Raw genomic sequence first — 18,618 nt, 5'->3', positions numbered from 1 at the left:
ATCCATACCTGTGGCAGATTCATGTTGATGTACAGAAAAACCAATACAATATTGTAAAATAATTAACCTCTAATTAAAATAAATAAATTTATATTAAAAAATAAAATATAATGTAAAAAACTCTTCAACCTGCAGACAGTACTTCATTGTGTGCTGGTGTTTAAATATTTTTTTTTAAATAACAAGGGTATTTCACAGTTATAATTCAAGTATTAAATAAGGTATTTAGTGGAAACATTTTCTAAAAGCCATGCTTCTTTAGTATATTGTCTACATGTATAATAAAATGAAATTTTAAGCTTAAGAATTACTGGTTTAAGCCGACAATCTTGTTTCTTTCATGTAACAACTTCTTTAATTTTCATATATTTTCTCAATCAATAGAATGTAGTCTCATATTCAAAATAATTCCTTCATGATAAAAAAGAAATGACATATTACTGTCATATCAGCATATTAATTAACCTGAAAGCAAGTTGAGAATAGACATTTTTATTGTTTCAAATGTTAAAATAATAACTCATGCTTTCCTATTAACACTTCTCAGAGCCCTGAAATCCTTAGTATTTTTAAGTTCATACTGGATGACATTAAAACAAAAGTCTTAATCAAACATCAAAACCATTTTCCAATAGGAGATAGAATGGCTTCCTCTTTGTCAACTTTTACTGAAAAACTCTACTGAAATGCATGTAGTCATGTTATCTGCAGATTGGACTAAACGAGTGATTATATATCTTAATTTCATTTGTTTATAAGTTAGACTTTTGCATTCACAACTGAAGGACTATGCATATTTTACCTGGCAAACATCTATAAATCTTGCATATTGTCTTATATTTTAATATATTACTCCTATTTAGGTATAATCTTTGTCTCAGTGTGTTAACACTTCATGTATCTCTTGGAAGTACCTCTAAATGTTTCATGTATTTTTCTCACTTTAATACATTGCAATAAAATTATTTTGCTCTAATTAAGAAGTTGCTTTATTCAAGTATTCCTGCAATGCATTTGGGGAGATCTGAAGATGAATCATGCAAAGCACTTTTCCTGAGTTAGCATAAAATCAACTTGATAGAATATTCCATTATATTCTTCAATATGCCTTCTTCATTTTTTATATTCCAGTGCTCCTTCTTTCTGTGTCATGGAATCGTTTTTTGAGGTCAAGTTACTTCACATCAAGAATTATTTTCCTTAATTTTTTGGATGTTTTCTACAGGATTGGATGCCAATGCCACTCTTTTTTCTATATCAGTAACGTCTCTGAGTCTCCTATGCTATTTATAAACATGGTCTTTCTCATCTTAACTATTTTCTCTTTAACCATTAACTTTAAAAACATCAAAAGGCTTGCAGTATAATGAACATTACACTCTTTTTCTTTTTTTCTGGGGGGTGTGGGGTGGGTGGCTTAGTTAATACATAGTATCCCCCTGTGTTTTCTAAGAGTCATTCATTTTTTCTACCCATTACTAATTTTATTGATTCATTTGTTCATTCATTTATAAATCCAAACTGATTTAATTATAGCAACATAAGTTTAAAATAATAAAAGTAGTGTGTATTACACATTTTCTCTGGAATTTTCACTCTCATATAATGTCTCTATTACTCTAAATAAGTCTTGGATCTCTAAGAACCATCCTAAAATTATGTATATTCATATATTTTCTTGAGAAAGAAATGGCAACACACTCCATTATTCTTGCCTGGAGAATACCAGGGACAGAGGAGCCTGATGGGCTGCCGTCTATGTGGTCACACAGAGTCAGACACGACTGAAGTGACTTAACAGCAGCAGCAGCAGCATATATTTTATAAATTCTTTTGTCAATAAATCTTTGCAATCATGTCTTTGACAAATCTTGATTCCCACCAACTCATATTTGACTTTAGCTATGTTGTTTCTCTTATCACCATCATTCAGTTTTTTAAGTCACAGAAACCCTAACATAGCTGGCTAGGATATCCTCTGTAGAACTAGTTGATTTCCCCTGTGCAAATTCCACTTTCTCTTGGACTAAGATAACTGTTAGCCGCCTTCTATACACACCTCCTTAATTTATACTACACGCCACCATGCTAGATAAATCAAATTATCTATGCAAAATCAATGCATATTTAATGTCAGTTGTGATCTTTTCTTGCTTCCAAACTTACATGTAATGAAATCCTAAAGATATAGTTTGTAGGAAGCAGTTATTCTCTGACACATAAAGTTATGGTAGGTTGTATTGATGATCTATTTCCTTTATTTTTGTCTATTTTTTCTTCATTCTTCCTTTCCAGGAGTTAGCAGCACCCATCATTCATGTAGAAACAAATGAATATTTATTTTTTTCTGTTTGTTTGATTTTGCTGTGGTTTAATTTTTAGGTCTTCTTGGGAAAGCCATAAGAAATTGATCATGTGAGTAGATACTGAGAAAACTGCCTTACTTTTTAGTATTCTTAGTTTTCTCAAATGTAAAATGGAATAATAATGATAAGAATGTCTACTCTTAGAGTTATTCTGAGAAATACAGTAACAATATACTTAAAGAACTAAGGTTGATTCTAGATGCATGCATGCATGCTCAGTCTCTTCAGTAGTGTACATCTCTTTGCAACCCAATGGACTATTGCCCACCAGGCTCCTCTGTCCATGGCATTCTCCAAGCAAGAATACTGGAGTGAGTTGCCATTTCATTCTCCAGGGGATCTTCCCCACACAGAGATCAAACCTGCTTCTCCAGCGCCTCCTGCATTGCAGGCAGACTCTTGTCACTGAGCCACTAGGCAAGGCCCTTAATCTATATACATAGTCTTAAATAAATCAAGGCAATCTAAATGTACTTTGATAATGTTTTTTAAAGAAATATTTTTGTCAACTATGAACTATTTCTGTATGATTTCTGGTCCAAATTTTTTATTAATGAACATTAAATTAAAATCTGTGTGTTTTACTGCTTATTTACCACTTTAAACCTCATATGCCCACCTTTGACTTCAGAAACCAACTACCTCACTTTGGTTTTGATTTTACAGTGCCTTCATATATGTCCATGCCATATAAAATACTGCTTTCTTCTCCCATTCCACAAAATAAGGAAGGCTGTAGGAATATGATGAACACTCTCACATGCACAATACCTAGGTTCCAGGATGGTAGGAGATGGTAGGAAATTATTTTTGTTCACTGGGGAGTAAAAGCCAATGCCTTTTCTTTTCCTCTCTCAGAGAAGCATCTCTGAAATAAATATTTCAAAAGGGTCTTCAGAAATTCCTGGAGGATCCACCACTAATCAGGTGTTGCCTACCCTATTGTTTGATTTCCCACCTCTTCTATACAGAAAACTCTTGACTCCTTCCTTCTGCTCTGGGATCAACCTCCAAATAAAGGCTATACATGCAAGCTGACCTTAGACATAAGAAAATCTGATCTATGATAAGATGCTAACCCCTTGCCCAGGTAACTTAAATAATTTATTCAATTCAGTTCATTTCAGTTCAGTCGCTCAGTTGTGTCCAACTCTTTGCAACCCCATGAATTGCAGCAAGCCAGGCCTCCCAGTCCATCACCAACTCCCGGAGTTTACTCAAACTCATGTCCATCGAGTCGGTGATGCCATTCATATGCAGGTCATAATATTAATTTGTATTTTACACTGTTCAAACTCCTTTGTAATGATGTGTCTTTACTGTTTCAGATAGTAATGTTTTGTTCTTAGCAAGATATTGAAGTTCTTAAATTTGGGGATTTTGTTTTCAATAAGCATCAGTAATATTTCAAAACAGTGTATACACTGATCTGAAAATGACCTTCTACCAGAATACTCTGAGAAAGAGGAAACCACCTCAAAATGATTGCAATCTCGTAAGGTAGCCAAGGCCAGACCACAGCTGCATGACATCAACAATATCTCCAGATGCACCTATGAGGCCTGCCAGTATTCATTTGAGAAAGGAGCCAACAGAAGTGACACCAAGGAGTTAGCCACGGGCCCCAATGCTTTGAATAGAACGTACATTCAGACTTTGGCATCTGGTTCTTACTTTTGCCAAATGTGCCTTGTTTGTATCCACAGCTGTTAAATGTGTTCGTTGAAAGGGAATAGACCAGGGAAAAGGAAGAGATTGATGAGAGATACGCAAGCTTCTGTGGGAGGCAGTGTCAAGTCAATGTACAATTTACTTACAGATAATTATTTGCTTTAGAAATCTGGTGTAATTTATGCAAACAACTGTGATATGTGGTGAGCAGAAACCTCATTTTATAGCAATGTTCTTTATATTTCATTGTAAATTAGCAATTTATAATTGTGCTCAACTAATTATCACCTAAAGAGCAAATATATCATCACTTATTTCAAATAATAGAAACTGACTGCTTAGATTGAATTATTAAAAGCAGGAATATATATAACTCTCTTATTACACTTATAATGTTAGGCTTTTACAAACATATTAGCAAATAAAGGGTCTTTATGCTGACACTCTATTAAGTATATGAAATTTTTAGCCATTGGAAGCAGTTGAATACTATACATAATATTTAAAACTTTCAGAAATGTGCATGTTTATTTCTACTTTATGCTTTATTTGTACAGCAAAAATGCATTTTAAAATATTTTGAAAGTGAAAGCTTAATGCCTTTAAGTATTAAAATAATTAGTATGATGCAAATTTACTGAATTCACAGTTCTTATCTTTCTAAAAGTGAATGTGTTAGTGGCTCAGTCATGTCCGACTCTGCCACACCACAGACTGTAGTCTGCCAGGCTCCTCTGTCCATGGAATTCTTCAGGCAAGAATATCAGAGTGGGTTATCATTCATTTTCCAGGGGATCTTCCTGACACAGAGATGGAACCTGGGTCTCCAGTACTGCAGGCAGATTTTTTTTGCTGTTTGAGCCACCAAGGAAGCCCTTTCTTTCTATATTTATTCACAGAAATAGCATAATTTGTAATGAAAGGATGGAGTAAGTCATATTACTATTATTATTATTTTAGTTTCAAAAAATTACTGATGTGCCATATTAAGGAGTAGAGTAAAATTTATCACAGTTGGATTGTCTGCATAGTTCATGCCGTGTGACAAAAGTTATAAAGTATAATTTATCTACTAAGAAGCCAATTCTCACTTGTCATTTCAGACCAATGACTGCTGATTAATTTTCAGAAGCACTTTTTTTTTACTCTGATGTCCTATGTTAGTTTACACTGCACACATCACATGATTTAAGGTTTTAGAATATCCTAGGTCTAGTATTCAAGTCCCCTTAGAATACCGTGCTGAACTCAAAAGAAAACAAGAGTGGGTAAATTAATTTATGAATCACTGTCTTTTTCACTTTTTTAAATGACTTGACCATTGGGGATTAAGATGTTAAGTAGATTTTTTTAGTTGAAATAAGCAATCTTAGAGATTCAAATCCTATTTCACCTTAGAAAATAGGCATGGGAGTTCTAAACAGTCTCAGAATCACAGTCTTCCTTCCTAAACTTCATGACCTTCTTATTCCAAAACTTGTTTCAAAAGGAGATATGGGAAAAGAAATTCACTTTGCTCATGATAAAGGAGGAGTCCTGCTGCTCTTGTGATGAAAGAAAGAAAAAAAAAAAACACTTTTCATAACTTTTCCCTTCCTTTATGATTAAAGTATCTCTTATGATCATAGAAAATTTCTCCTCCTCTTGTGACAATAAAAAACTAATGACCAGATCTCTGATAATAAAAAGCAAAAATTTTCTTCACCTATGTCCTACATCAGAAATAACATATAAGTGAGAAGTCTAAACTGACATTCTGTTTCAGTATATTCTAAAAGAACAGTCAATCCCACAGATAAGTTTATTTGGGATAACTGGGTTGATATTGAACATCCTGTACAATTTTTAAAAAATGGTCAAGATTAGTGCATGATTTGCATGTGTGTGCCTTGCCTACCTATACATTGTTGTTAGGGTAGTATCTTAATTATTCCTAATGATTTTATGGTGATCCTTCAAAACATGTCATGAGGTAGAGTGATGGCAAGTAATGATATCCAGACACAAACAGATAGGAAGTACATAAAAAAAAAATATGTAACAACCAGAGGAGCAAAAATGGCACAGTTTAATTTAAAAATGAAATTTAAATTATCAGCTTGAGTGCTTTCTTTTGTAATTAAAACCCCACTAGATTTTTTTTAAAACAATATACAATTTTACTGGTTATGTAAATGACAAATGGACATTTATACTGGGCTTCAAGGCTCCATTTTCCACTTTGAGAGGGTCTCTGGCTCACTCATACATGCATTAGCTGTGCCCTGGTTTCCTTCAGGATTGGCAACATGCTGTCACCATTTATAAGCTACATGTTTCCTTATTCAGTCCTACAGTAAAACAAATAATTGTTTTCCTCAAGTTCGAACAAAATCTGACCTTTGGTCTTATTGGAGAAACTGAAACCAATCATTGTAGCCAGTATAATATCAGGAGATGTTTACTTTAATTAAATGACTTAACCTGGATTACTGCTCACTCCAGATATAAATATTGTACTGGAGGTTTGATGATAATGCTTGACTTAACAAAAGTATCAGTAAAACAGAATGGTTGGTTTTCTAAAATTTAGTTAATGTTAAGAGGGAGGTGTATATTGAGTAAGCAATGATCTTCTCTTAATATTTACAAAAACAAAAATGTTGTTAGTTAATGTTTAGAAACACACTAAATGTGAGTTTTCAGGCTTCTTTGTTTCTATAAAATAGCTATTACTCTAATTTACACTCAATTTACTTCAAAATATAATGCATTTTATATGCATATTTCTAAAATTGTGAGAATTTTAATTATTACAATTTATGTGTTGGGAAGATTTAGTCAAAGGCAATAAAATCATTATTTGATCTTGGGTAAGAAAAAAATACAGAATCAAATATCTGTTTAGATAATAGCACTAAAGTTCTAGTCTCTTTTCTCATTACTAAACTTCCGGGAGAAAATCAGGGGATGTTATACATATATATAGACACAATATATATACACAGCTGTGTGTGTGTGTGTATCATACACATATATACCCACATACATATATATACTCGTGTAGATATGCATATCTATGTGTGTATGCATAATACATATTCATATATATAAACAAGTGACAGAGAATATATATCAGTGAATTCAACTTTTTAGACATTTTTGGTATAAGACCCTATTGTGCAGAGAAAAACATATACTTGAGAGGTTATGAATTTTAGAAATATTAAGTGTTGTAACTGGAACCCCTACCACTGTTTGTTATGCAGTGCTGGTTGTTATGACCATAAATCTGGGCATATAATGTTAAGGACAGGGTTGGAGCTGTCTGATTTGAAGCATATAAAGTCTTAACTGCCGCAGATAATGTCAACCCAAATTATTATTTCCATTTAAACGCAGATTATAGGACAGGAAGTCATAAATGGAAATTAAAAAATAAATTCAGCACATATTTCAGAAAGTACCTTTTCATGTAGAGAATAGTAAATGCTTTAGAAGAGCCTGCAGGCAAAGTTGTTGAGGCAAAAAGCAGGAATGTCATTCAAGAAACAATTAGATGCCATCCTTGGGGAAATGGAGTACTAAAAAGTATATGCCTTGATGGACCAAATGACCTTTATTTGCTCTCCAAAAATCCCTCATGCTCTTATAATTCTAATCGAGAAATATTTCAGCAATTTGGCCTCCAGCAATGTCAGTTCTTACTTGAATTATTCACCTCACCAGTTCACTGCTGAGGAAGAACCTTTCTCTTACTGCTACAAAGATTGCATATTGACCACATGTAATCTCAAAACTGTTGTCCATAGGCATTTTTTGCAAGGACACTTTAGGTCAGATACTATACAGGGTGTGACTATAGAAGGCTGTTTCAAATCCAATTTGATTGCAAACTGACCCAAACTGGAGAAGAAATTCAATTAACTTCATTAATTATAAGAAAATATGGAGATTATTAAGTATTATTAAAATGTTTTCCTAGCCAACATTTTAACATATAGTTTGTTTTTGAGGAATGAAGTCTATACAAATGATTGTTTTCTAATTATTTTGATTAGGTTAATGGGCTATCTCTAACCATAGACTATATTTTGATAGAATATCATGAAAATAAAAATAAGTAAATAAGAACCTTAAAAGAAGTTAATTACAGTTGATCTGAAAACACATGAATTCAATAATTGCACACTTCAGAAAGCTAGCAGTTGATATTGAAGAAATGTAATATGCAAAATTTACTTGGTGCATTTGAGTGAAGTTGGAGAAATCAGCTATCTAGTCTTATGGTTTTTGCTAGATTTAGCTGAACGCAGAATTCTTAAGAACACAGGGACACTGTGAAAACGACATTCCCCTTATTATGTTCTTAAAGTGACATTCAGTGAAAGAAAAAGAACATGTTTCTCTCTGTCATCTAAATGAACTCCTAGAGTTCTCTCTGTGTATCACAAATTGGAACCCAGTGGTGAGCTGAGTGTCAATAGTGTATTTTCAAAGGCTAATAGAAGGTCACATAAATGGGACAATTCAAGGCAAAAAATAAAATAAAATAAAAAGTAGAGGCTTGAAAAGTGCCAGTACATTTAAGTGTTTCTAAAACAAATAAATATTTTAGGATTGGTTGCCAAAGATGAAAATGTTTAAAAACAAGTATGTTCATTAGAGTGTGAACTATTTTTATACTGGATGAAATCTGCTAATAATGTATAAGTGATACTTTTATAAAGTACTGTAACAAAGCATCATATTAATAAAGTAAATAATAAAATTTATAAATCAGTCTGTACTAAAGAGAAAATAGGCAAAATTATTATGCTAAACATATATTATGTGGATTATATTTCAGAATCTTTTAAACTATGCAATCATAGCTAAAATAAGAGTTTGAACTGAACTTCAAAATGATGGAAAGATTATTTCTCATTTACAAAATAAAGTTTTAACCTAGTGTTTAATGTATAGAGAATGATGTTTTGACATAAATTACAAACAGGATGAAAAAATTAAATCAAATAATTCTCAGCAATGCATAATCAAATAAGAACTTCTGTAACAAAACTAGCAAATGGTTAAATACTACTCTGATGCTCATAGTAATTATGTAAAGTAAGCTAGTACTTATTAATTTATGAGAGTTTAAAAACTCTCTTTTAAGTATGAAATATGTATTATAATTAATTTCTTCAAACTCTATAAAATTGCCTATTACTCATTTAATTTAGTTAAAAATTGCATTTGGTTATTCTCTGGTAGTCTTTGTGTTATTTGAATATAGCTCAAAGTTATTAGGCTTCCCTGATAGCTCAGCTGGTAAAGAATCCACCTGCAATGCAGGAGACTTGGGTTTGATCCCTGGGTTGGGAAAATCCCCTGGAGAAGAGAAAGGCTACCCACTCCAGTATACTGCCCTGGAGAAATACATAGCTCATTTGGTAAAGAATCCACATGCAATATAGGAGACCTCAGTTAGATTCCTGGGTTGGGAAGATCCGCTGGAGAAGGGAAAAAGCAACCTACTCTAGTATTCTGGCGTGGAAAACTCCATGGACTTGTACAGTCCATGGGGTTAAAAAGAGTGGGACAGGACTGAGCGACCTTCACTTTTTATTTATTTATTTATTTATTTGCCTGGGTTTTGCTCATAGCTCAATTAGTAAAGAATCTGCTTGCAATTCAGAAAACTCAGGTTTGATTCCTGGGTTGGGAAGATCCCCTGGAGAAGGAAATGGCAATCCATTCCAGTATTCTTGCCTGGAGAATCCCATGGACAGAGGAACCTGGCAGGCTATAGTCCATGGTGTCGCAATCAGTTGGACATGACTTAGCGACTAAACCACCACCACCACCACAGCCTCTGGGACTGTTTTGAGCTTCCCTTTTGGCTCACCTGGTAAAGAACCTCCCTGCAATGAGAGAGACCTGGGTTTGATCCCTGAGTTGGAAAGATCCTCTGGAGAAGGGAAAAGCTACCCACTTCAATATTCTGGCCTGGAGAATTCCATGGACTGTATAGTCCATGAGATTGCAGAATCAGACACGACTGAGGGACTTTCACTTCACTTACACTTCAGAATGTATTAGTTTGGTGCAAAAGTAATTGCAGTTTCAGACCATTAATTTTAAATCATTATAACTAGGATCAAAGACATTTTTATTAATCAAAACAGGAGAAGTTAACAATCAACACATTTTTGCCAATGAGAATTAAGCTTGTTTATTCTTGTAGCATAAAAATCTGTGCTTGTGGATTCAATGAACTCTTGAAAAGCATTTTCTGTCTCCTGTTGGTTGTGGAAGGATTTTCTCTGCAAAAAGTTGTTGAAATGCTTGAAGAAGTGGTAGTCAGTTGCTGAGAGGTCAGATGAATATGGCAACTCAGACGACTGAGCTACTGGACTGAATGAGTATGGCAGATGAGGCAAAACTTCACAGCACAACAATTCACTCAACTCTTGAAGCATTGGTTGTGTGATGTATAGTCAGATGTTGTCATAGAGAAGAATTGGGCCCATTCTGTTGACCAATGCTGGCTGCAGGCATTGCAGTTTTCGGTACATTGCATTGATTTGCTGAGCATACTTCTCAGATGTGATGGTTTTGCCAGGATTCAGAAAGCTGTAGTAAGTCACACTGGCAACAGACAACCAAACAGTGATCATGACCTTTTTGGGGTGAAAGTTTGACTTTGCAATGTGCTTTGGAACTTCTTCTTGGTCCAACCACTGAGTTGGTCATCGCCAACTGTTGTATAAAATCCACTTTTAGTCACATGTCACAATCTGATCAAGTAATGGTTCGTTGTGGTATAGAATATGAGAAGATGACACTTCAAAACATTGATTTTTTTTTTTGTAGTCAGCTCATGAGACATCCACTTACCGATCCTTTTCACCTTTCCAATTTACTTCAAATGCCAAACAACCATAGAATGGTTGGAGTTGGTTTCCTCAGCAACTTCTCACATAGTTGTAAGAGGATCAGATTTGATGACTGCTCTCAGTTGGTCATTGTCACCTTCTGATGCCCAGCCACTGTGCTCCTCATGTTCAAGGTTGTTGCCTCCTTCTCAAAACTTCTTGAACTGTATGTTTGTTTGGGGTCAAAAGTATTGTTGGCAAAACCAATACAGTATTGTAAAGTAAAATAATAATAATAATAATAATAATAAAATGATAAATGGTTTAAAAAAAAGCATTATTAGTGTTGCAAGTTGTTTCTACTGCTTTATGACACATTTTGAACTCAAGAAAATTACTCAAATTTGCTTTTTGTTTAATATCATTTTCATAGTTTAAAATAACTTAATATACAATAAACAGTGAGTAATGTCATCAGCAAAAAAACTAAAAGTGAGATATGTGCATTAAATGATGTATAACACAAGCACATTTACTGAGAATGTATTCCATATCAAACAACAAATTTCATCAATGGATAAACTGCAATTACATTTGCACCAACCTAATATTCAGAGGATTTTCTTGTGAATAAAGCATATGCACATTATGGATAATCACTCCACTCTTTGTCAAATAATGTTCCATGATGATAGTGTCTACATTCAGAAAACTAAGATCATGGCATCTGCTCCCATCACTTCATGGCAAATAGATGGGAAAACAGTGGAAACAGTAGCTGACTTTTCTGGGCTCCAAAATCACTGCAGATAGTGATTACAGCCATGAAATTAAAAGACACTTACTCCTTGGAAGGAAAGTTATGACCAACCTAGACTGCATATTGAAAAGCAGAGACGTTACTTTGCCAAGAAAGGTCCATGTAGTAAAGGCTATTGTTTTTCCAGTAGTCATGTATGGATGTGAGAGTTGACCTATAAAGAAAGCTGAGCACTGAAGAATTGACGATTTTGAACTGTGGTGTTTGACAAGAATTTTGAGAGTCCCTTGGACTGCAAGGAGATCCAACCAGTCCATCCTAAAGGAGATCAGTCCTGGATGTTCATTGGAAGAACTGATGTTGAAGCTGAAACTCCAATACTTTGGCCACCTGATGCAGAAAGCTGACTCATTTGAAAGAACCCTTATACTGGGAAAGATTGAGGTCAGGAGGAGAGGGGGACGACAGAGGATGAGATGGTTGAATGGTATCACCGTCACAATGGACATGAGTTTGGGGGGACTCCAGGAGTTTGTGATGGACAGGGAGGCCTGGCGTCCTGTGGTTCATGGGGTCACAAAGAGTCGGACATGACTGAGTGACTGAACTGAACTGAACTGAACTGATGATAGTGTAATGAGACCAATTATGTAGTACTCTGATGAAAATCTAGTATCAAGTTATGCAAGGTGATGAATAAAAATTTTAGGCTAGATAACTCATGAATCATTGAAAAACCAAGAGAGTTCCAGAAGAACATCTATTTCTGCTTATTGACTATGCCAAAGCCTTTGACTGTGTGGATCACAATAAACTGTGGAAAATTCTGAAAGAGATGGGAATACCAGACCACCTGGCCTGCCTTTTGAGAAACCTATATGCAGGTCAGGAGGCAACAGTTAGAACTAGACGTGGAACAACAGACTGGTTCCAACTAGGAAAAGGAGTATGTCAAGGCTGTGTATTGTCACCCTACTTATTTAACTTATATGCAGAGTACATCATGAGAAACGCTGGGCTGGAAGAAGCACAAGCTGGAATCAAGATTGCCAGGAGAAATATCAATAACCTCAGACATGCAGATGACACCACCCTTATGGCAGAAAGTGAAGAGGAACTAAAAAGCATCTTGCTGAAAGTGAAAGAGGAGTGTGAAAAAGTTGGCTTAAATCTCAACATTCAGAAAATGAAGATCATGGCATCCGGTCCCATCACTCCATGGGAAATAGATGGGGAAACAGTGGAAATAGTGGCTGACTTTTTTGGGGGGCTCCAAAATCACTGCAGATGGTGACTGCAGCCATGAAATTAAAAGACGCTTACTCCTTGGAGGAAAGTTATTACCAACCTAGATAGCATATTCAAAAGCAGAGACAATACTTTGCCAACAAAGGTCCATCTAGTCAAGGCTTTTGTTTTTCCAGTGGTCATGTATGGATGTGAGAGTTGGAGGGTGATGAAAGGTGAGTGCCAAAGAACTGATGCTTTTGAACTGTGGTGTTGGAGAAGACTCTTGAGAGCCCCTTGGACTGCAAGGAGATCCAATGAGTCCATTCTAAAAGAGACCAGTCCCTGGTGTTCTTCGGAAAGAATGATGCTAAAGCTGAAACTCCAGTACTTTGGCCACCTCATGGGAAGAGTTGTCTCACAGGAAGACTCTTATGCTGGGAGGGGTTGGGGGCAGGAAGAGAAGGCAACGACAGAGGATGAGATGGCTGGATTGCATCACTTGATGGATGTGACTTTGAGGGAACTCTGGGAGTTGGTGATGGACAGTGAGGCCTGATGTGCTGCAATTCATGGGGTCGCAAAGAGTTGGACATGACTGAGCGACTGAACTGAACTGAAATGAACTGAACTGAAATAAGAATGAAAGGTAGTTCCTCATAGTATTTCTTGTGATAGCATATACTTTGAAATAAGCTAAATGCATTATACAAAATTGCTTAATTAAATAACCTTTGCAACTATCATCATTTAAAAGCATGATTTACAAAAATGTATAGAGGCACAGAAGTATTTAATCATATATGGATGTGGAAATCAGGGTAATATAAAGAATCTGTTTTAGAAAAAAGATATATATGTAGAAAAAATACTATGAGAAAATATTTCTTTTGTTTTCATATATTTTGTTTTGTTAGATTACAGATGACCCCTCCTCTTTTATTTTTCTTGGTCTATAAGATTTCCCTCTTCCTAGCTCATTAAATGTGTTCATACTCAGTCCTTCAGTCATGTCCGACTCTTCCCGACCTTGTAGACTGGAGCCCACTGGGCTCCTCTATCCATGGAATTTCCCAGTGCAAGAATACTGGTGTAGGCTGCCATTTCCTACTCAGGTACTGATGAGAGAGTTGGACCATAAAGAAGGCTGAATGCCCGAAGAGTTCATGCTTTTGAATTGTAATGCTGGAAAAGATCCTTGAGAGTCCCTTGGATAGCATGATCAAACAAGTCAATCCTAAAGGAACTCAAACCTGAATATTGATTGGAAGGACGGATGCTGAAGCTGAAGCTCCAGTCTTCTGGCCACCTGATGTGAACAGCCAACTCATTGGAAAAGACCCTGATGCTGGGAAAGATTGCACGTAGGAGGGGAAGGGACGACAGAGGAGGAGATGGTTAGATAGCATCACTGATTCAATGGACATGAATTTGAGCAAACTCTGGGAGATAGTGAAGAACAGGGAAGCCTGGTGTGCTGCAGTCCATGGGTCGCAGAGTTGGACAGGACTTACTGACTAAGCAACAACAAGAACTCCAGGGGATTTCCCTGACCCAGGGATAAAAACCACAAGGGATAAAACCCTGTGTCCTATTTCTCCTGCATTGGCAGGCAGATTCTTTATCAACGAGCCACCTGGGAAACCCTCCTAGCTCATTAATCCCCACTAAATTACCTCACTCCATGAACCACTTCCCAAGAGTCTTGGTTAAGATAAATGAGGTTAATCTTGTGTACATATTGAAGTTTGGGGAACTGAAGTCTCCTGTGTGTGCTGTGCTAAGTCACTTCAGTCACTTTTCCTTGATCTTCTCCTCATATTTGGTATTACTGAGGAAGAGCAAACTACTGAGTACATGTTCAGCATCAAGAGAGTTTATGTGTCTCTGTGAATTGACAGCTATACCTCCCTAGAATTGATACCCTATGATTTAATTATAAGGTTAGGGTATTTGAACATATAATTGAAACTATTAAATTGTGTCTAAAAAGAAAAAAAAATCAATAGAAACAAAATTGAAAACTTTAAAATAACAACATGGAAAGCTAAAACCACTACTACTAAAATTTCAATGAAATCTTTAAAGAATATTTTATTTTATTACAAATATAGTGTTTGCACAGATGACACTGTCTGAAATTCAGATTTTTAAATATCTGTAAAATAAATTTATTCATTCTATTTTTCTATGATCCTTCAATTTATCTTAGCCATCTGTTCAATAATGAAATGTTCAGTACTGTTCAGTCATTGAGTCGTGTCCAACTCTTTGCGACCCAATGAACTGCAGCATGCCGTGCTTCCCTCTCCATCACCAACTCCCAGAGCTTGCTCAAATTCATGTCCATCAAGTCAGTGATGCCATCCAATCATGTCATCTGCCATGGTCTCCTTCTCCTCCTAATGAAGAGTCCTTCTCTTTCTCTCCTAATGAATTGTTGTATTTTTCTTAAAAGTTAAATTGTTTTGTTTAGATGGACAATTAATATATTACCACTTTTACTCATTTGCATTTATATGAATAGTAATATACCTCATATTTTATTCTCAACTAGCTTAATGAAATATTTAAGTAGTATTATTGCTATCTATTAATATTGGAAAAGACCCTGATGCTGGGAGGGATTGGGGGCAGGAAGAAAAAGGGATGACAGAGGATTAGATGGCTGGATAGCATCATCAACTCAATGGATGTTAGTTTGAGTGAACTCCAGGAGTTGGTGGTGGACAGGGAGGCCTGGCGTGCTGCGATTCATGGGGTCGCAAAGTGTCGGACACGACAGAGCGACTGAACTGAACTGAACTGAATACTGATGTATTAAATTAATATGATATTGATGTTGTTTAGTCACTAAGTTGTATCTGACTCATTTGCAGGTGCTTTGTCTGTAGCCTGCCAGCCTCCTCTGTCTATGGGATTTCCCAGGCAAGAATATTGGAGTGGGTTGCTATTTCCTTCTCCAGGGAATCTTCCTGACTCAAGGACTGAACTCATTTCTTCTGCATTCTAGGCAATTCTTCACTGCTAAGCCACCAGGGAAGCCCCATGATACTGATTACTTTAAATTTACAATATTAAAAAAATAAATTAGTGTAATTAAATTATTTTGTGACAAAAATTTTAGATAAAAGATTAACAGTATAATTTTAAGATAATAATCATTAACTGTTAATATATTAATGATAAACAATATTTTAGTCAGCTAACTGAGTCTCAGTACAGTGGGGATTTCTTACATCTGTACCTTTCCTTATATTTTCTTCATTACTTGATTATGTAGAAAAATGTTTCTGTATTCATCTTTATCATCTTTGTAACAATCTTATATGATAGGTGTAGTGACAATTATCCCCACTTTATAGGTGATAAACTAGACTCAGAAAATTTTAATAGCTCAATAAATCTCAAATATCTTTTTTATTGTGATGTTAGAATGACTCACCAGGCCACTATTATTTCCAACAAGCCACATTTTCTTTGACACTGTCACCTCAATGTCAGTTGAGAAATCACTCAGAAACCTCAGTTAATATGAAAGCATTTTATATTTCACAAAAAATTCCCCTTGTTAGATGTAACTACAAAATATCAGTAAATAATTTTAAAGTAGGTAAATTAACATGTGTGTGTGTGTATGTTTTAAACTGAAGAAAAGGAAAATATAAGAACCTAAAAAAAAAAAAATGAATAGGCATTTGTAGTGACACACACAGATGGGCATGGACATTGTGTCTTGTCAGGAATCACATTTTACAGTTAAAAAATGAGTAGAGATCTGAAATATTGTTTTAAAAAAAGAGAGAGGCTGCAGAAATATTCTTATATATCTATTGTACAGATGTTATTTTTATGCAGTTAATTTTAATTGAATTTGAAAAAATGAACTAAGCTCAAATTGATACCCCTTATATGTCATCATTTCAGAGGTTCCTAAAAAAATTTTAAGGTGCAAGATAACGTATCAGTATGGTGTTATGTAGATTTAGTGTACTTTGGTTTAACCTTTATATTGTTACAAGATATATAATAAAATAAATGAAAGTGTTAGTTGCTCAGTCATGCCTGACTCTTTGCAACCCCATGGACTGCAGCCCATCATGCTCCTCTGTCTGTGGAATTCTCCTGGCAAGAATACTGGAGTGGGTAGCCATTCCCTTCTCCAGGGAATCTTCCCATTCCAGGGATAATCACGGGTCTCCTGCAATGCAGGAAGATTCTGAGCCACCAGGGAAGCCCTTTTATTACAATAAGATGAATTTTATTTTAAACAGTAGACCAGATATAGATATAGATTCACAGGTGCTATGGCTCACTTGATATAAGAATTTCTTCAAGAGAGCACATAATATTTCAACTGCTTATTAACCTAAAATTGTAACAAAGACATTTAAATTATTAATCACAATAAACAACTAAGGCCCATATCAAACCAACAGTTCAATGAATGAAACAATTAAAAAAGGAAAAATTGAATTATGCCACACAAAACTGTCAAGTAATAGTGATCTCAATTTTTTTAAATAGATATCATTGAAAGATGTATTTCGTTTATTGTAATACCTAATGATAACAGAATGACTTTAAAACAGTAACGATCTAAGCATTTAAAACTTGAATGGCATAGAGTAAGCACTAAGTTCAGTTCAGTTCAGTTCAGTTCAGTCACTCAGTTGTGTCCGACTCATTGAGACCTCATGAATTGCAGCACTCTAGGCCTCCCTGTCCATCACCAACTCCCGGAGTTCACTCGGATTCACGTCCATCGAATCCGTGATGCCATCCAGCCATCTCTTCTTCTGTCGTCCCCTTTTCCTCCTGCCCCCAATCCCTTCCAGCATCAGTCTTTTCCAATGAGTCACTCTTCCTATGAGGTGGCCAGCATCCTGCAGTTTCAGCTTTAGCATCATTCCTTCCAAAGAACACCCAGGGCTGATGTCCTTCAGAATGGACTGGTTGGATTTCCTTGCAGTCCAAGGGACTCTCAAGAGTTTTCTCCAACACCACAGTTTAAAAGCATCTATTCTTCAGCGCTCAGCTTTCTTCACAGTCCAACTCTCACATCCATACATGACCACAGGAAAAACCATAGCCTTACTAGATGGACCTTTGTTGTCAAAGTAATGTCTCTGCTTTTCAAAATTCTATCAAGGTTGGTCATAACTTTCCTGCTAAGGAGTAAGTGTCTTTTAAGTTCATGGCTGCAGTCACCATCTGCAATGATTTGAAGCCCCCCAAAATACAGTCAGCCACTGTTTCCACTATTTCCCCATCTATTTCCCATGAAGTGGTGGGACCAGATGCCATGATCTTCGTTTTCTGAATGTTGAGCTTTAAGCCAAATGTTTTACCTCTCCGCTTTCACTTTCATCAAGAGGCTTTTTAGTTCCTCTTCACTTTCTGCCATAAGGGTGGTGTCATCTGCATATCTGAGGTTATTGATATTTCTCCCAGGAATCTTGATTCCAGCTTGTGTTTCTCCCAGTCTAGCAATTTTCATGATGTGATCTGCATATAAGTTAAATAAGCAGGGTAACAATATACAGCCTTAAGGTACTCCTTTTCCTAGTTGGAACCAGTCTGTTGTTCCATGGCCAGTTCTAACTGTTGCTTCCTGACCTGCATACAGGTTTCTCAAGAGGCAGGTCAGGTGGTCTGGTATTCCCATCTCTCTCAGAATTTTCCACAGTTTATTGTGACCCACACAGTCAAAAGCTTTGGCATAGTCAATAAAGCAGGAATAGATGTTTTTCTG

Source organism: Oryx dammah, unplaced genomic scaffold (assembly GCF_014754425.2).
Source record: "Oryx dammah isolate SB20612 unplaced genomic scaffold, SCBI_Odam_1.1 HiC_scaffold_2, whole genome shotgun sequence".
In the NCBI taxonomy this organism is placed as follows: Eukaryota; Metazoa; Chordata; class Mammalia; order Artiodactyla; family Bovidae; genus Oryx; species Oryx dammah.
The sequence above is the reverse complement of the archived record's forward strand: the minus strand, read 5'-3'. Positions refer to the sequence as shown.